General features: G+C 36.7%; 1 long non-coding RNA gene across 1 annotated transcript; it reads right to left on the bottom strand.

Moving 5' to 3' along the window:
* Positions 1-6,676: 6,676 nt before the first annotated feature.
* On the bottom strand, positions 6,677-8,984 carry LOC128193504 (uncharacterized). Its single transcript, XR_008244797.1, has 2 exons — positions 8,515-8,984; positions 6,677-6,829 (listed from the first exon to the last, which is right to left on the bottom strand). It is a non-coding gene; the product is annotated as an uncharacterized LOC128193504 (long non-coding RNA).
* Positions 8,985-21,341: the final 12,357 nt, after the last annotated feature.

Here is a 21,341-nt window from a genome sequence, read left to right as displayed (position 1 = left end):
CCTCCATTGTCATCAATATGTGTGTCTTCTTTCTCCTTATCTTCATTTTCTTGGGCTCCCTCAAAGCCTTGTACTTGCTTACTCGTATTTAAAGTAATAGCAGTTACATTTTGCGGGTTAATAACTGTTTGTGCAGGTAGTTTATTTGATTCCTTAGCCTCTAACTTATCCACCCTCTGAGTCAACTCTGCAATTGATTTCTTGATTTCTGAATTTTGCTTAAGTATTTGTCTTCATGAAATCTTGCAATGACATTTCAGGTTGAGATTGCTGCCTTTGTTGAGGTGGAACATAAGGTTGCATGTTCTGCTGATACCTGTTGGAGGATGAATCATGATAATTCTGGTATGGTTTATTTCCTCCAAACATGTTTGCAGCAAAAACTTAAGATGGGTTTTCCACAGTAGTTTCTATTAAGCTATAGGACATTCATCAAAATAATGTTCTTTTGAAATGCAAATTCCACATTTCCTAGCAACTTGTGGAGTTGAAGTTTTAATCAAGCTCATAATTTCTTCGAGCTTCTTCTCTAGCCCATCTATTCTTGCATTTATCACTTTTATTGGACTAGCTTCCATCTCATGTACTCCCTTCAACAAGGTCACTGAATTTTCTCTTGTTCCATACTATTGATTGTCTACTGTCTTCCGTTCTATTAGATCTATATCATCTTTTGGTGACCTATCTAAGAAAGATCCTCCACTTGCAGCATTTGCCCATGACTTATCAGTTGGACTTAAGCCTTCATAAAAGCTTAGAATGAAATCTTCCATTTGGACTTGAGGGCATGAAGCACATAGTTTCTTGAATCTTTCCCAATACTCACTAAGATTCTCTTTATCTCTCTGTCTTATGTCTTGGATTTCTTTATGGATGGTAGATAATCTGGATGTAGGAAAATACTTTTCAAGAAAGATTCTTTCAAAAGTTTCCAATTTGTAATTTGTGCAAAGAGATAATACCACCAATCTTGAGTTGCTCCTTGAAGAGTAAAAGGAAAAGCTCCCATTTTAAGGCTCTCTATTGTGATCCTAGGAGATCTAAAAGTTTCACACATGTTTTTTGAGGTTAGCATCAGGTAAAGGATGAGATGATATATTTGTTATTGGGGATAAAGAAGGTGGTATGACTTCGATTGTAGGAAGTGTTCCCTCAATAGAACACCCAAATTTCAAACTTCTCCACAACTTACGCAAATTCCTTTCAACTTCCAAGTTAATTTAATAAAATTCTCCCAAATTAGCTCGGATCATGCACTACGCAGTCTGCTTGAAGTTGTTTCTCTGTCCTTGACTTCTCTTTTTCTTTTGTTCTTGCTTTAGAGAAAGATTTCAAATAAGAGATAAAAGAGACTTTGTTTGGGTCCACTCCCAAAAAAGAGAAGTGTGTCACAAAGGACAACTTAAGTACCAAGTCTTTCATAGTTAAAATATATTCAACTAGCCTCAAGTATTTCTCAAGAGAAATTCTTAATAAAACAAGAACAAAGATTTTTTCTAAAATAAGAATGACTAAAGACTATAAAATAACTCAAACTAAATTAAATTTATATGCGTTAAATTAAAAAAAACAAATAAAGATAAAAATATAAATGTAAATATAAATAAGAATCAAAATATTCAAAATACTAACCGTATTCTCCAGCAACGATGCCAAATTTGATACGCTGTCGTTGAAGCTATCAAATTAATACTACTTTTTAAGGCAACTTCAATATTGCCAAGTAGTATTCAAGAAAGTAGATATGGTTAAAGTAACCTCCCTCCACAGGACCGAAGTTCCTGTCTATACAACTAATGTAAAAACTCCTCCTCTAACAACAAAACAGAGTTCTATTTATACAATCATCTCTTCCTTCCTCCTACCATTCAACCAGAATTTGTTGCATCACATGTTCCCCAAGCTGTGTCTGTCTCCTATCCAATATCTGAAGGGGCCAAAAGGTTGGACCATCTACCTGGAGATCTGGTGGTAATTCCTTTTCATCATTCCTTGTACCCAATGCTTTCTTCAACTAGGATACATGAAACACCGGATGAATCCTGGCTATTTCAGGTAATTTGAGTTTAAAAGCAACCTCTCCTACTTGCTGGATGACTTTAAAGGGTCCAAAATATCTTGCTGCCAATTCTGGTTACAATCTAGAAGACATAGAAGTCTGACGATGTGGCCTTATTATTAAGTAGACCCAATCATCAATTTTTATATCTCGTGGTCTCCTTTTTCTATTTGCATACTCTATCATCATGTCATGAGCTCGAGTTAAGTGGAACCTTAGCTACTTCAGGGCTTCATCACGCGTTTGCAGCTCCTGGGCTACAACTTCTACTGGTGTTTCCCAAGGTATGAACTTGTTTAAGGAAGGAGGGGCTCTACCATTACTCAGCCCAAGGAGTACATTTTGCAGCACTTTGATAGCTAGTATTGTACCAATACTCAGCCCAAGGAAGTATTGAACTCCAACTCTTAGGTTGCTCCGAACAAAAACATCTCAAGTGTTGGAACAATTGGTACCGTTATAGAGTCACGCAGCGGAATAAAATACTCGTAAAGCGTGTTACGGTCACAAATCAAGTTATGATGGTCTGTTTTAGAAAAACAATTTTCTTAGAGAAAATTTATCAAACAGTTGATGTGCATAAAATAATAAAGAGAGTAGGGAGTAGAAAATTTGATACACTGGATTTTTATCCTGGTTCGATTCAAAAGAATCTACGTCCAGTTGTTAATCACTATAAAAAGTGATTAACGTTTTCACTAAAATCAGTTTCACCAATTACAATAAGAGTGAATAAAAAAACAGAGAGATAAAACCTTCCTTCGACGAACGAACCGGAAGATGACCACCTTGCCAACTCGAAGAGAACCGCTTCGACTATCGACACACGAAACGCGAGCTTCTCCTATTCACGAGACCAGGCAAAGCACTTGAACTAGCTTTTTAGAACTTCCTCAGACAAACTGTATTCTCAAAAAGCTCAGAGTTATTTCTAAGAGTTTTGGAACTCACCTATATAGCCAACTGGTCTGAGTTCGCAAAGATGAATTATAACTGATGCAGATAATCGATTATTGTTAGTGATAATCGATTATTTGAGTCCGTTACAGGATTTTTCAAAAAGTGATAATCGATTATCCTAAGGAATAATCGATTATTCCAGAGACTTTGGCAGTTCTCATCAGAACCAGTGATAATCGATTATTTGGAGTAATAATCGACCACACAAATTGTGCCTTCTTTAACAACTTAGTTAAGGGTTTGGCTATTTTTCCATAGTCCCTTATAAATTATCTATAATATCCAGTAAGACCCAAAAATCCCCTTAACACCTTGAGAGTCTTGGGCTCCTCCCATTCCATGACTGCCCTGACCTTTTCTTGATCCATTTCCATGCCTTTCTCAGATATTGGATGCCCAGATATCTTATCTCCTTTTTCCCAAACTCACATTTCTTTTTGTTAACTACCCAACTACTCTCTGTAAGACCCAAAAATAAATTAATACTATAAGATAATTTATTTTGCAACTAATATTTAGTTAGTAAGAATTTCTTATTTTCTTGTGATGGTAATTGTGTATTTAAGTGTTTAAGATGTAATTCTATTATATTACTTACTTTGTTAAATTATCATGGTTATTGAATTAAATGACTTTAGGACTCTGTAAAACTTGATCTTTAGTTATGAGTAAATTGTTTTTGTGCTTTCTTGAACAAGTGACTTTCAATCACTTTGAATTTCTTTATCACTTGATGTGTCACCGAAATGGTATGATGATTTCTTTGTGTATTATTATTTGCGTATTTTGCTTGGAATTCTTTTACAATTCTATCTTGACTTCTCTGCAAAACCGTTAACATATTTGTTTTTCTTTTCAAAGTTTCATAATTTTCTTTATTTTGTTTGATTGTCTTTTATCATTATAATTAATTCTTCATATATTTTTTTAGTTCTAAAAGCTTGAATTATGATGTATATACATTGGCCACGTGAAGGACTTATCTTCGTGTATACTAAGGGCCATATTGAGTAGCATGAATCTTTTCTCCTTCAACCATGACCAATCTTTTCCCCCACTTAATCTGATAATAATTTTGATTTTTGTTGTTTTCTCCACTCTGCACACGGTTCTGGTCCATTTTCCTTATCATGGGGTCACTTTTTTGTGTAAACATAGCACAACATCTTCTTAAGTGCACACAATAAGACAAAACTTTCATCATGAAACGACTCTGTGAGAAACATTGAACGAAATCTTGACCTTAAGAACCAATATTATCCTTTTCTAGTGACTAACATGATTCCTATCTGGAAATGAAGGGACCGTCTGATTGCTAATAAATCGTAGGATTTCATTAGGAAAAGAAAATAAAAATAGCAAGAACTGAAAGAGTGAACGGGAGAGATATCTGAAATTGGAATGCTGCCAGAGAAGTTGAGAAACTAAGGAAGAAGGAGACTTAGATCAACAAAGTAAGGGCTGAAAAACAACCAACCAACATTTGCTGGAGAAAGAGGTAGGAGAGCTAATTCATTTCTTTACTTATGTTGAAAAGTAGAAGAGTTAATCTTGATATATATATATATATATATATATATATATATATATATATATATATATATATATATATATATATATATATATATATATATGACACCTTGCAATATTTATACTGAAAGATGAGCTATGGTTTCTCTTTCTGGATCCTTGTAGCTGTATAACCATATAATCTGCAAACTCTGTGTCTCTGCACGAAATTTTGTTGAAATGAAGAAAGACCATACCTCATGCATGGGTCTCATTTATTTAATAAAACTTCTCTCACTAGTCATACCTTGTAGTGAATCTTTGTTGCTGTCATAAAATAGTTTAACCGTGGCATGTTGTCTAATTATCAATTCTTTAATAAGAAAAGTTGTACCATGTCATTTCTTTTGCTCTATCCTAAATCAGAGAGTATGGCTATGATGAAGATATTCGTGGAGTAGTTAAACCAACATGTTAGATTCTTAGGATGTTTATCTACTCCACGGGTATCTTCATCATAGTCATACTCTCTGATTTAGGAGAGAGCAAAAAAAATGACATGCTACAACTTTTCTTATTAAAAAATTGATAATTAGACAACATGTCACGGTTAAAATATTTTATGGCAGCAACAAAGATTCATTACAAGGTATGGTTAGTGAGAGAAGTTTTATTAAATAAATGAGACTCATGCATGAGGTATGGTCTTTCTTCATTTCAACAAAATTTCAAAGACATAGAGTTTGCAGATTATATTGTTATACAGCTACAAGGATCCAGAACAGAGAAATCATAGCTCATCTTTCAATTTAAATATTTCAAGGTGTCATAATATATATATATATATAATTAACTCTTCTACTTTTCAACATAAGTAAAGAAATGAATTAGCTCTCATACCTCTTTCTCCAGCAAAGGTTGGTTGGTTCTTTAAGTTTTTCAGCCCTTACTTTGTTGATCTAAGTCTCCTTCTTCCTTAGTTTCTCAACTTCTCCGACAACCTCCAATTTCAGATATCTCTCCCGTTCACTCTATCAGTTCTTGCTATTTTTATTTTCTTTTTTTTTCCTAATGAAATCCTACGATTTATTAGCAAACAGATCATCCCTCCATTTCCAGATAGGAATGATGTTAGTCACTAGAAAAGGATAATATTGGTTCTTAAGGTCAAAATTTCGTTCAATGTTTCCCAGAGTCATTTCATGATAAAAGTTTTGTCTTATTGTGTGCACTTAAGAAGATATTGTGCTATGTTTACACAAAAAGTGACCCCATGATAAGGAAAAATAGTCTAGAACCGTGAAGAGTGGAGAAAGCAACAAAAATCAAAATTATTATCAGATTAAGTGGGGGAAAAGATTGGTTATGATTGAAGGAAAAAAAATGCATGCTACTTAATATGGCCCTTAGTATACACGAAGATAAGTTCTTCACGTGACCAATGTATATACATCATAATTCTAGCTTTTAGAACTAGAAAAAATATATGAAGAATTAATTATAATGATAAAAGACAAACAAACAAAATAAAGAAAATTATGAAACTTTGAAAAGAAAAAAAATGTTAACGGTTTTTGTAGAGAAGTCAAGATGGAATTGTAAAAGAATTACAAGCAAAATACTCAAATAATAATACACAAAGAAATCATCATACCATTTTGGTGACACATATCAAGTGATAAAAAAATTCAAAGTGATTGAAAGTCACTTGTTCAAGAAAGCACAAAATAGATCAAGTTTTACAGAGTCCTAAAGCCATTTAATTCAATAACCATGATAATTTAACAAAGTAATATAATAGAATTACATCTTAAACACTTAAATACACAATTACCATCACAAAAAAATAAGAAATTCTTACTAACTAAATATTAGTTGCAAAATAAATTATCTTATAGTATTAATTTATTTTTGGGTCTTACAGCGCCACTATCTATGAGTATCAACACGGTCCTCTCCCCACTCTCCCCTACAGCTTCATAGTCTTAGGTTGGGTGAGTCCTCCAACCGAAAAGGCTGATAATTCCATATGTCTTTGATCAACCTCAACCAATTCCATATTGTTTGAAAACAATTTAAGGAAATTCATTACAGTTTTTGATTTCTGATTGAGTGAAGACACAAAAGACACATCTCACAGTCCCCATATTAACATAAGTTGCTTGGTCAGCCACACATTTAAAAAATAAAAGACTACGGCATACCCAATTCAATCTCATACAATACAACAATAACATATCAACTTTGGCAATCAGCATATGGGTACGTCGTGACTTGTCACTTCATACTTGGAACAAGTGCCTTCAAAACCGATACACTTATATCACTACGCCACTTACACAACCCAAAAAGAAATTAATTGAGTCAAAACCATTTATAAATAGAAGGAATTAATTTACAACCGCTTTACATCAACAACCCAACTGCTAACATGACAACATGCCTTTCTCATTATTTGTAAACAATCAACAGAATCCATGAATCCAAAGAAGTATCAAAATATATACGCACAACCAAAACTGACAGTTTTTATCTCATTACTACTTTAATTCTAATTTCTACATGTTCAGACATCCAAACACATTTGGTTCCAGCCCATAGGAAGACATTGTAGGTATCAGATCATCTCTTTGCAGTTAACCATTCATATACACTATCTTATTACTTGTTAAGCATGCACTTACAATTTTGATGTACTTTTAATCACTTGTAAACTTTCAAATAAGCGTACATCCAAAAACAAGGAATAAAATCTGTATATCATGCACGAACATGTTTATTAAGCAATTCAACTGCACACACACTTAACAAACCATTTTAAATTCACATTCCATCAACGTATATATCAACATATATCCTACAGTACGTCCGGCACCATTTTTATTCAACCACGGTCTATTACCTACTGTCACAATTTTTTCCATCTAGCTAGTTCCTAGTAAACCCAAATTTAACCATTTGTCTCATATCATATTTCACATAATTTCAATCAATCAAAACGACAGAAATGAAGTGCAGTATGTTCCATTACTAATACAACCAGTTTTGAAAAAATCATAACCATTGGTATCACTCAACTAAAGATTCACAACCAGATTAAAGACCCTGTTCTCCACTCATTTTACCTTAATTACCCAATTGCAGAATATTTACAATTAAGAATGCAGCCCAGTACAACGTTTTACCTAGCAGAATATGTTATTTCAATATTCACATATTTGAACATCTAGTTTTCACACCTAATTGAGAAGTTACAGCTAAGTTATTCAATTCTCTCAAATAACCCGTACAGCCAAGTGTTTATCAGGTTTACAGACCCATACCAAACCTTTATTTCATACATTACACTACCCATATCATACTAAGACGCAGGTTTCGGTTATTCAAGTTAATTATACTTAAAGTCACTTCAACTATACTAGTTCAGCGTTTTTCAAGCAACAGATTTACCTATTGGCATGTTTCTAATTACCCCTAATCCCATTCAAACACTTGAAACCTATTTATCAACTAATTTCTTACCGCCACCGTATTAACAATTAACTTTCCAATCCAATTTCAATCACAATAAAGCATTGATCAATTATAACCATACTCGAACAGAGAACCAAATTTAACAACACAGAATTATTCTCTGTATCAATTACTCTTAAAAATTATAACACTTCTGCTCAACTAACCTGCACATTTAATCACAACATGTACCCAATTGCATATAGTTCATACCAGCCAGTTATACATAAATAGAATGCCCAATTAACAAACTCCAGTCATCCGTCAACCACACACAGAGTTAACTTCAAGTATTGACAGAACATAACATTCAGTATTCGAATTCAATAAAAAAAAAACATATTTCTAGAAATGTGATAACTCAACCATGTAAGATTGTCCATACATTACTAGTTCAAGCATAATACACCAAAGAAGCCACAATATTTTCAGAAAGAAAACGACATGACCAGACATAGGTAAACCCCCCATACCTGAATGCGTCTCTTTTCTCTTCTTAGCCTCTCGCGACCCACTCATTCTCTCCTTGTCACTTCAATTCACTCGCTGCTTCTCACAATTTCTCTTTTCTTCGTGTCCTTCTCCAACATTCCCAAATTCCTCGAATAGCCTTCACAATGAACCCCAAACCAACCCTAAACCCCCGCTCACCATCATCGGATTCCCTTTCTCCTTCTCTCTCGCGCCACCAAAACGAGATACTCCCTCCATTACTCTCATTCACTCGCCTAAACCATTCCTACCTGATGCTCTTCCCTCCCCTAGCCGCACCAACACACTTCCCCTTTTCCCTAGGGTTTACGGCTTTGACGAAGAGAAAACGAAATTGAATAAGAACGAAGAAGCAGAAGAGAAATGAGTGTTTCGAAGATTTCAAGAAGGTTGGAGACCATGTCTTCAAGCCACACACCTTGGACACAACAGTCAATCACCAAATTAATTCATTTTCGATGTTAAAATATGCATTTATTATCCTTTTATATAATTTTTTTTTTTATTTTATATTTTATCCCTTTCTAATTCAAATCAATTATTTTTCACACAACATAGATAATGTTTACGAAACTTTTATCCCACCACAACCGGTTCTGACTGAGTAATAAATCACACGATACTTGCATAAAAATATTCTTTATTTTATAAATAAATAATTTCGGTAGGAATTTGTATACGGATGAGAGATGTACCTTTATGACGTAATCTTCCTATCCTCTGATGCCTGAATTGCCTATATCGCTCAGTTGCACTATTGACGGGGAGGGAGTTACCTCCAAAAAGGCATTCTGATACTCAAGTTACTCATAAACGGCTTTAGTGAATTATTTATCACAATTGAGTATTTGAGTTCTGATCGAACTTACCTGACTTTTGGCCATGTCATTATATTTATAAGTGTTTCATAGATCAAATAAAAACAAATTTACCTTGAGATTCGGTTAGTTACTCATAAACGGCTTATCAATATCTCAAATCAGATATCTTTGATTATTTTATCGTCTGCTAGACTATTGGCATAATAATAACTTAAACGTTGGCCCAATTATGGCCCAACATTGTTGATGTAACGGATGGACCAAACTGTCATGCATGTTAACTATTCAGTAGGTATTATATACCATACATATGCCCCCTAAGTCCGAGTTAATCGTTCGGCTTTAGCCAAGATTAACTACAGGACTTATATGAGCTTGAGAGAGGTCGTTCTCGTGGTGTTGGGGAGCTTGTTTTCAACGTGCTTTTAGTCATTCCTCATCTCTGAACGGTATGCTCCTGATTGGCCAAGTGATTTGCGTGCAAGATCCTTGTGAGGCTGAATGGCCGAATACTTGTGAGGCCGAATACCTGTGAGGCCGAATGACCGAATACCTGTGAGCCGAATGGTTGAATACTTGTGAGGCCGAATGGTCGATTACTTGTGAAGGCGAGTGGCCAAATGATTGAATGGTTGAATATGTTCGAATGAGAATGACTATTCCTCAGCTCTTGGTTTTCGACTTAGGAATTTCTGAAAAACTTCTGATGAGTGCATATTTATGTCCACGTTTATGTTTTAAAATTCAAATTTTGATGAGATTCTCATGCTTAAATGATTGATTTAAAATAAGATTTGTGATGATTAACTTTATCGGGTTTGGGAATTAAAGAGGCCTAAAATGTTATTTTAGTTGCATAAATTATTTTGGATAGTCTAATGTTTGTTTATGCAACTAGAATTAATGTTTGAATTGCAATTCTAAATAGAAAGAAAAGGCTAAATTGCAATTCGAGGAAATTTCTAGACTTCTATGCAATTTTGAATAAAATAAAAAGCGTTGAAATGTAATTTTGGACAAGTTTATTTTAAAAGATAATTTGGAGAAAATATATCTTAAGATATTTTATTTGATATTGTTAAATAATTACCTTATTTATCTATATCAATAAAAATCAAAACATAGTATTTGTCAAATCTTTTTGTATCTAGAAAAGATATTATCAAATATTCTAAAAAACCGATTAAATCTGTTGAATATTTGAAAGATATTAGATATAAGATAAAAGATCTTATAACAGAAGATTCAGAGTCCAAGCCCAATGAAGCCTATATAAAGAGACCCAGGGGAGGCAGAAAACATAACTCATTCATACTTAGACGCATCCACCACTCATCCCACTTTTATTTTATCATGTGTTTTACTCCATTCATGGAGGACTAAGCTTCACTAGTGCAGAAATGACCTTTAACATCACCCCATAGACGTCCGTCCACAACAACCCCAACGTAAATAATTGACCGGTGGCATATCCGTAAATAAGTGAAACTCTAGACGTCCGTTGTGGGGGGGACGGACGTCTATAATATTATAGACGTCCGGGCTCCTTCCAGCGACGTCTAAGAGGCTGGAACAATCATCTCTTCAACTCCCCTGTCAGCCCCTTAAACGTCCGTTGTGGAGGGGGCCAGACGTCTATAATATTATATACGTTCGTCCCCCGATATAGGACGTTTCGGGTGCTGACAGGGTGGTTGAAGAATTAATTGTCTTCAGCCCCTTAAATGTCCGTTGTGGAGGGGGCCGGACGTTTATAATATTATAGATGTCCGGCCCCCTCCACAACGAGCGTTTAAGGGGCTGACAAGGGGAGTTGAAGAGGTGATTGTTCCAGCCTCTTAGACGTCCGTGGGATGGGCCCGGACGTCTATAATATTATAGACGTCTGACCCCTCCACAACGGACGTTTAAGGGACTGACAAGGAAGTTGAAGCATTCATTTGTTCAGCCTCTTAGACGTCCGTCCTGGGGGGACGGACGTATATAATATTATAGACATCCGGGCCCCTCCAACGGACGTCTAAAACTCCCGCGAATATCAATTTTAAATCCCCAAAGACGTCATATTAGTGACGGCCTCGACGTCTATAATATTATAAACGTCGGGGCCCCAAAGTACCGGACGTCTAATAGTATTAATACTAAAATGCAAACCTGCGAGTAGTTGTGCTCACTGTTCATCGTCTTCCCCGCGAACTTTCTCTGTGACATTGTTTTTCCAGGTGCGTTTTCTCTCTTTTAGACCGTTTAAATTTACTTTCAATCCGGTTACATTGCTCTGTGATGAAATATCTTTGATTTGAACTGATTAAAAATCATTTTTGGTGCGTTTTGGTGCAGTTTGTTGTGTGCTCTTGGGCGACTTTTTTGACTGTTTTTGGCCTACGTTTTAGGCCGTGCCCTCCTCGATTTCCCTCCCTTTGATTTGGAATCTACTTTTCAGGTTAGCTTGTTCGTTGATAAAGGTTTTATGTATGCATGTTATTGATTTTTGTGTATGCATGTTTTTTACTCTAAGGTATGCATGTGTTATTGGCTTTTGAATATGCATGTATTAGTTGTGTTATTGGCTTTTAATCGTTTCTGTTAAATTTTGAATTGTCCGATTGGACAGTTTGAGAAAATTAATTTTCATAATTTGCAATAACATGTCAATTAGAGTTTATGGATAAGATTGATAAAATTTCGGTTCAGTATTTGTTTTGTTCTCCGGATGCATATTTGATTGTGGTCATCGTTGACTACTCTCATATCGTGTATTTCGGAGACCAATGCGAAATGCTGCCGAAATCTTATCAATTTTATCATGTAGACTTCTTTGCACGTGTCTTAGCAAATTATGGAAATTAATTTTTTTGAATGGGTAGGGCCTAACCTTGTGAGAGTTAAAAAACTTATACTGATGATTTTACGAACATAGTATGGATCGAAGCTGGATGAATGAACGTCGCATTAGTGAAGAATATGATAAGGGTGTTTCGGAGTTCTTGCAATATGTTGAACAAAATGCTAAGGCTGTGAGCGGGACATATTTTTGTCCTTGTGTTCGTTGTCTTAATCAAATACGACAAGACTTAGGCAATGTGCGTGACCATCTATTCATGTACGGCATAATGAGGACTTATAGCGTTTGGACTTGGCATGGAGAAGTACTGGACCAGCCTACCACGTCACGCGAAACGGATTATGTGGAAGAATGGATGAGTGACCATTTACAGGACATGATACGTGATGTTGGTGAAGATAATTTTGGAAGAGCTAATTTGTATGATTCTCTTATTAATGATTCAGAGCAACCGTTGTTCCAGGGATGCTCGAACTTTACACGTCTGTCTACAACTTTAAAGTTGTTTAGTTTAAAAGCAAGGAATGGATGGACCGATAAAAGTTTCACCGAGTTGTTGGAGTTGTTGAAGGAGATGCTTCCAAAAAATAATACTCTACCTATTCGTAATTACGAGGCCAAAAATTTTTTATGTACAATGGGTCTTGAATTTCAAAAGATGCATGTTTGTCCTAATGATTGTGTTTTGTACACAAAGGAGTTTGCTTCGCTAAAGTATTGTCCAACATGTGGTTTATACCGTTTTAAAAAGAAATCTGACAGAGTCACTACTAATGAAGGTAATGATGGTGCACCTGCTAAGGTGATGTGGTATTTGCCTATAATACCTAGGTTCAAACGTATGTTCTCTGTAAAAGAAGATGCAGAGAACCTTAAATGGCACTCTGACGAAAGAAAGTGCGCTAATCTTCTTCGACACCCTACTGATTCACCACAATGGAAAAAGATAGATGACAAATTCCCAGAATTTGGTGCAGATCCAAGAAACTTAAGGCTTGCACTTGTAACTGATGGTATGAATCCTTATGGAAACTTAAGTAGCAAACATAGTTCGTGACCATTTATGTTGATGATTTACAATCTTTCTCCTTTGTTGTGCATGAAGAGAAAATATGTGATGTTGTCCATGATGATATCGGGTCCTAGACAACCTGGAAATGACATTGATGTTTACTTAAAACCTTTAATTGATGATTTGAAATTGTTGTGGGAAGAAGGGGTCGACGTGTTTGATTCACATGTTCAGGAACAGTTCTGTTTGCGTGCTAAGGATGAGGTTGTGTGCAGACCCCGGAATGGTGAAGTGGTGTACAACGAAGTCAAAAACATTGACATTGTGTTTGGAAAATATCGTAAAAGTACCTCTGCAAAAAACATTTGGAAGAAACGGTCAATATTTTTTAAGCTTCCATATTGGTTTGAACTTGATGTTAGACATTGTATTGATGTGATGCACCTTGAAAAAAATGTTTGTGATAGTGTCATTGGAACTTTATTAAACGTCAAAGGGAAGAGCAAAGACGAAATAAAAGCAGGACAAGATTTGGCTGACATGGGAATCCGATCTGAGTTACATCCACAGATAATAGGAAGACGCATCTATCTGCCCCCACCTTGTCACACACTTTCTGAAAAAGAAAAACAAAGTTTTTGTAACTGTTTAAGAAGTATGAAGGTTCCACAAGGTTATTCTTCAAATATTAGTAACCTTATGTCTATGCAAGACTTAAAGCTATTTGGTTTAAAGTCTCACGATTATCATGTATTAATGCAACAATTGTTACCTGTTGTTATTCGAGGCATATTACCTCCTTCTGTTAGGGGTATTCTGACACGTCTGAGTTTTTTCTTTAATGCCATTTCCAAGAAAGTTGTTGACCCTCGAGGTTTAGATGAATTGGAAAATGAGGGAATAAGACTATTATGTCAATTGGAGATGTATTTTCCACCTTCCTTTTTTGACACATGGGACATTTGATTGTTCATCTAGTTAGAGAAATTCGAATATGTGGGCTGGTCTTCTTAAGGTGGATGTACCCAATTGAAAGATACATGAGGATCTTATGTGATAACGGTAATTTTTACCATTATCTTTGAACCAATTCTTGTACCAAATCTACCCTTTTTAAGCTTGAAACATGTTTAATCCTCCCTTTTCATCTAAGTTTGCGAATAAGTCTAGCTTAAGCGTTACATACAAGTTTTCTTCATTAATTCCTCAAATTTGTAGGCGAATTGCAAGCTGTTAGAGAAGTACTGTATTTACCAAGAATGGGAGCAAGAAAAGGATTCAAAAGCAGGATCTGATGGAGCAGGAAAGGAAGTTCACGCCTAAGAGCCCAAGAAGAAGGAAGCAGGATACATTTTCTGCGCAAGCCTCGCGCCTGGGCGCGGCCAAAAGGGCGCTTGGGCGCAACCATCTGCGCGAGCTCCGCGCCTGGGCGCGACCAAGAGGGCGCCCGGGCGCGACCATCTGCGCGAGCTCTGCGCCTGGGCGCGAGAAAGAGGGCGCCCGGGCGCGAGAAAGAGGGCGCCCGGGCGCGACCTCCTGCGAGAGCTTCGCGCCTGGGCGCGACTGAGGAGGGGCGCCCGGGCGCGAACTCTGCTGACCTGGAACCCTAGATCTATTTAAAGCATTCTGTAACTGAGGGTGGCATCTTCTTGGCGGCTGAAGCTTGGAACACCATTTTCGGACCTAAGGGAGCTGGTTTTGGGCAGTGGAAACTCTCCATCCTTCCTCCTTGAATCCCCATTCTTCCATTTTTCTCCATTGTAAGCTCAAGTTCTCCATGACTATGGAGAACTAATTTCATTTTGTTGGGGAATGATGTAGTTACGAAACTTTCATGTAAATGCACTTGAGTTTAATGAATTTAAGCTTCCTTCAATTGATTGTGAGTGTTTAATTTCCTTCTCTTAAAGCTTGTTGTGACTTGATCAACCATAACATGATTCTAAGATTTGCTAGATATTGGAAAGTATTGTGTGGATCTTGAACTGGAATTAACACCTAAGGGAGATTGTATCTAGGAATGGAGCTTGATGCTTTAGTTGTCTTAAAACCTCTAATCGTAATGCAGATGAACTTTCTAGGTTACCAAGGAATTGGGACTGAAAGAAGTGAGTCTAGGCTTTTTCTACCAAGGAATTGGGTCTAAGTATAATAGGAAGGTTGACAAACGCAATTAATTGATGAAGTAGTGATGTGCATTTGCATGATAGCGTAGTAATTACAATCATTCTCCAACATCTCATCCATATTGTTTTATTATCCATCAACCATTTTCAATCTTTTAGCCTCTAAGACGTTCATTTTATCACATATATTTGAATTGGAATTTTATTACACTTGAATCATACCAAAATGATGTATTCTTAGTCTAAGTTAGTTAACTTATTATACGGTTTTAAAGTATTACACGAGTCTCTTGGGAAACGATATCCGGTCTTACCGGTTTTATTACTTTGAACGATTTGGTACACTTGCCAAAGAGTTAACAGATATGTCAAGAATCAGTATAGACCAAAAGCTTCAATCATAGAGCGATACGTTGTAGAAGAAGCCATTGAATTTTGTTCAAGTTATATGCCATCTTGTGAACCCGTGGGTCTTCCCAAGAGCAGACATGAAGGAAAATGTGAAGGTAAGGGTGTTCGAGGTGTGAGAATTCAAAGTGTTAGCAGAAAAGAAATTGACCAAGCTCATTTGTACGTCTTAAACAACATTGTTGATGTGATTCCTTACATTTCTGACCACGTTAATGAAATAAAGGCAACAAACCCAAAAATGAGTGAAAAATGGCATCTTAATGAAGATGTGAAAACCTTCTTACAATGGTTTAAGAAAAAGATTTATGTGACTCCACATGTTTCTGAAACTTTATTGCGGTTATCTTGTGGGTCGAACACAGATGTCATTACATATGGTGGGTACTATATAAATAATATTTCTTTTCAGACAAAGGTAGAAGATGACAAAAGCAGAGTTCAAAATAGTGGCGTCACACTACAAGTTGAGGCTGTGCACTTTGCTAGTTCTAAAGACAAAAATCCAATCACAGCATCCATTAGTTATTTTGGAATAATACAAGAAATATGGGAAGTTGATTACGTCACTTTTAGAGTCCCAATTTTCAAGTGTAAATGGGTTGATATAAATCCTGGTGTCATGACAGATGACCTTGGTTTCACATTGGTAGACTTGAACAAGATGAATTACACTGATGAACCATTTATCATGGCTAGTCAAGCAAGACAAATATTCTACGTAAATGATCCAGCGAATAACAAATGGTCAGTGGTTTTAGAAGAAAAAAACATGCATGGACATGATGATGACGATTATCTTGATATACTTGAGACAACATCTGTTGCATCTAGACCCACTGAAGACCCGGTTGATGACGTTGCCGATGTCATCCAGGCAAATCGTAGTGATCACAATGAAGGGATTTGGGAAAAAACAATATCTTAATAGGTTGATATTTTGTTTTTTTATTGACTTTATATGTATGTTCATCATAATTGAATTATTACTAACCTTGTATAATTTTTCAAGTATGACGGCCTCAGACTTAGGATCGAGAAAGATCAGACGTGGTCGAGGCGTCACCCGAGTGGCAGATGTGACATCCGGACGTGTGGATGGTCAGAGGAGACATGTTGACATTGACCCCAGATCAGGTCATCCATCAAGGCCAAATGCTGATAGGTTTAGGAGTTATTTGGGTAAGTTAGCAAAAAGTCATGTCTCTATCCTTCATGCATGTTGGGATGACGCCCCAGAGGTTGACAAGAACCTCTTATGACAAGATATTCAGGTATGTTTATACTTCATGCAATTTGTGATATACTTATCTTTCATGTTTTATTATCAATAACATGTTTTTATTTTTGACAGCAACATTTTGATATTCCAAACACAATATAAATTAGAAAGAAAGTGTTATCGCATATAGCGATAAGATGGAGGGATTTCAAGACAAGGCTGACACGACTCTATGTGTTTGGAGACAGGCAATATGAAAATCCCTGTCAGCAATATACATTCACAGAGGAGGATTGGATGCAGTTTCGTGCATCTAGAGAGTCTGAGGAATGGAAGGTATGTTTCTTAACATCTGAAAATGTATTCATTGAGTTTTTATGATTTTAGACTTATTTCTATACATGGTTTCACAGGGTAAAAGGTTATCTGCCCAAGAAAGACAAAGGCTAAACGATGCACCACACTTGTTATCACGAGGTGGTTATGCAAAACTGGAAAAGAAACTTAGAAAGTCTAGAGCGGATGCCTTAGGACTTGAGTCGCCGGACCTAGCACCTGCACCTGCTAAGTATGAGCTGTGGAAGGCTGCTCGGACTAAATCTGATGGGAACATGACATCTTCCTCAGCTGCCTTGATCTCACAAAGAATTGTAAGTTCAAATTATAAGCAGTTGTTTGATTGTGTATCTATCACAGCATCTCTTCTAAGTAACGATTGTTTTTTTATGTGTAGGATGAGTTGGTTGAGCAGCAGACTTAGGGCACATTTGTTGGCCAAGGTAGGGACAACATTCTAACAACGGCCATTGGAAGGCCCGAGCACCCAAGACGTGTACGTGGAGTTCCTGGAGCGATTGGTCTTCGTGACTACTTTGGCCCTACACAGAAAACCCCCCATCAATGAGTCAGGAGACACTGAAGCAGATGAATCTTCAGTGGGAGGAAAGACTCAACCAAAGCATGAGATCAATGGAGCAACGATTCATGGAGTAGCTACAAGAACAAAAAGAAATACAAAGAGCGCTTGAAGAAAAGTTGCATTCCATGACGCAAGGCAACATGGGGGCCGCTGAAACTCCCACACCACCTCGTGTCAGCACTAGAGGATCATGCTCTGCTGTAGAACCCACTCAGTATAGTGGTCAGTATGAGCTATTGGTTGATGGGGATCCCCCACGCATTGTGGCTGTCAGACGAGTGCTTGAGGGAGGGCAAACTATTCATGGTGTTGTCATATTACCCCAGCACGTGCGTGTGATGATTGACTAGGTTTGGGATCCCCAGGCTCAGGTGCCTGTACCCACTCCAGAAATTAACTTTGTGGGGAAGGCCATAGGATCATTTATTTCCTGGCCTAGAGCATTGATCATGTCACACATCGCTACTCCACAGGTATAATGTCTTTTTCCTTAGTATTTCTATGTTTATTCTTCAAATATTTGTTGATAACTCTTTGACGTAAATTCTTATCTTCAGTTCACACGTGCTCAGAAGCAGCCAATTCATGATACAATCATACATGAAGATGATGACATGGCTGAAGCGGAGGATGATCCTCTATCAAAGCTAATGACAAGATTACCCAGGTTGAAGAAAGCACCATTAGAACTATACTGGGATTTGAGAGTATTTGGTCTTCCCCCACATATGCCCATTTATATCACATTCTCTAATGCATTGGAGGTGATTGGGGGAAACAGGATGTTGAATATTTCCATCATTCAGCTGTGGTGCATGTAAGATAGTCAATTTGGTCTTTCCTATCACTTTATTTAGATTCTTATAGTTTCTAACAACTTAACTTTGTTGTTTTAGGTACATGGACACAATCGTTGTAGACCAAGGTCGGTCTTCCATGTACGGATTTGTTGAACCTCAGACCATTCAACCGTCTGGTAAAACACTTCAAAACAGACAACAGTATTTGCAAACATGGATGGATGAGTAAAAAAGAGACGTATACCTTGTGCCATACATTGAGGGGTAGGTGTTGTTATATGTGGTCAATTCATTATTATAGTTTCCTTAATTAGTTGAATAACTATTTGTCCTTCGTGATAGGTCGCACTAGCAGCTGATGGTCATCATTCCCAAACAATGTAAAATTATATGGTTTTGTTCGTTGCACAGGAGGATGAAAAATGACTTGAGAACCATGCTTCAAGGGTAAGTGTTTCTCCAAAAATGACTTTGAATTTGATGTTCACCTTCAACTTTTATGATAAATATAGTCATATTAATTATACTTTGTGTTTTCAATCTGTACAGAGTTATTGGTAAATCCCGTGGTCAAGTGGTTCAAATTTTGTATCCAAAGGTTGTAAGTCATTTATAGTTCTAATTCATTTTCTATGTTATTGAATGATCTAAATTCTTAACTATTTAGTTTGTCATTTTAGTGTAACCAACAGCTAGATTCATGGGAATGTGGCTTCTATGTGATGTGTTGGATTAAGACCATCATTCGAGCTGTCATTACAGATGACTGGAATGAGGTAATGATGTATACCTTGAATACATTACAAATCAAATTCATCTTCAAACATATATATGAAACCATAATGAATCTTTCTTGAATTTTACAGCGCTTCAAGAGTACATCTCCTATACCAGAGGACACAATTAGGCACATAAGGTAGGAATGGATCACTTATCTTCTGCAAAGATGGAGTTAGGAATAGTTTTATTTGTTGTTGAACATTGCTTAGTTTTAGTTTAAGTTTTATCTTGATAGTTTTGGTAGTGGATTATATTTTACATTAAGTAGAACTTTGTTTATTTCAAAAGCATATATATATTGTTGCAAAATTGTTCTGGGACAATTTTCTGCTTTTCAGGTGTGGTTTTATTGCAAAAATAAATTGATTTTTTAAAAAAATACGCCCATCAGACATCGGTTAATGCACTGTCAGACGTCTATAGACGTCCGACAGTGCACAAACGAACGTCCAACCCCAGCCCTACTGATTTGGGCTGTCGCGGCCCATCAAATTTGATTGCATAAAAGAATGCAGTACAGTGCTAGGAAGTGACTCCTAGGTCGTCTCTCAAGGACCAAATGTGGTTCGAGTCTTAGGTCAAACACGTAGTGGGGGTTTTGAAAGTGTTTTTGTGCTTAAAAATGAACTAAATTAAAACCGGAAATTAAATATAACCAAACATTGAAATAAATGAACAAAGCATGAAGACCGAACGGTCCTACAGATGACCGAACTGTTGTACATTGAGACCAGACGGTCTCTAATGAGTAAATTGGAAATGCAGGAAGATAAAGGATCCGAATAAAATAGACAACATAGTGACTGAAAAAAAGTAAACTGAATGGTCCAAAAGCAAAATTGTTAGTTAACATTAGGAGCAATTGAAATGCAACGAAACTTGAAATGAAATCGCTAAATCAGAATTTAAATGTAAATTGTAGCTTTGAATAAAAGAAACAACGTTTAGCTAATAGTCAAAATGCTCATTGCAGCAGAAGTAAAAATTTAAAGAAGACATTGAAATGCAGCGGCTAAACTAAATAAATGAAATGCGGATTGTAGTCTTCTATCAATGCAAATCCATAAATGAAGAAAGCGTCAGCCATGGGAAGCATACAACAATAAAAAAAATGCAACATCATCACTAAAACGGTATTTAAATAACGCGTGAACAGTAAAGTAAAATAATTATAAATGATTCAGCTGCTTGCTTTCCAATGCATATGTAGAATATAAAAAATATGTTTCAGTTCATGCGTGAAGAAAGAAAAAAATGAGGAGACCTCGTGAGCAAACCGTGTGCTGCTTCTGCTTTCTAAACAAAAACTAAAACGTTTTAACAAAAACTATGAGGGTGGCGGCTCTGCTCACACGCCTCTGCACACCACGTTCTCCACTAGAATACGCTACATTTTTCTCTTCCAAACAAAGATAAAAAATTCACAGCCTCCTTCTCCCTATCCTAGACTTGAAAGCAGCTGGAAAAACTTCTGTTCCATTCTCAAGAAAAGCCAAAAAAAATTTCCTCCGTGCGCTACATCCCTTTAAGCCAAAGAATCTCCCATAGGTGGCAGCTGCTCCCTGCTCTCCTTTGTGTGAAAGATGAATCTCCAAATTCCACGTTTTGATGCCCTAATGAACCAGCGCCCTCTGCTGCCAATTTCTCTCCAAGCCCTCCCCAAGCTGCTGGACTGCTTCTTTGCTGGACACAAGGCTGCTGGGTGCACCGCTGCCTTCCTTGTGCACCTCCTAAGACGCTGCTGTCCGTGTGCATCCAACTCCATTGCTGCTGGACATGGATCAGCTGTTGGACTGAGTGCACCCCTTCACTTGCTGGACCTAAAGCCTCTCTGTAGTGCCAAGTTGCTGGACGCGCAACTGCTTCTGCTTTGTG

Source organism: Vigna angularis, chromosome 8 (genome assembly GCF_016808095.1).
Source record: "Vigna angularis cultivar LongXiaoDou No.4 chromosome 8, ASM1680809v1, whole genome shotgun sequence".
Taxonomy (NCBI): Eukaryota; Viridiplantae; Streptophyta; class Magnoliopsida; order Fabales; family Fabaceae; genus Vigna; species Vigna angularis.
Note: the sequence above shows the minus strand (reverse complement) of the source record. Positions and strands in the feature narration are given on the sequence as shown.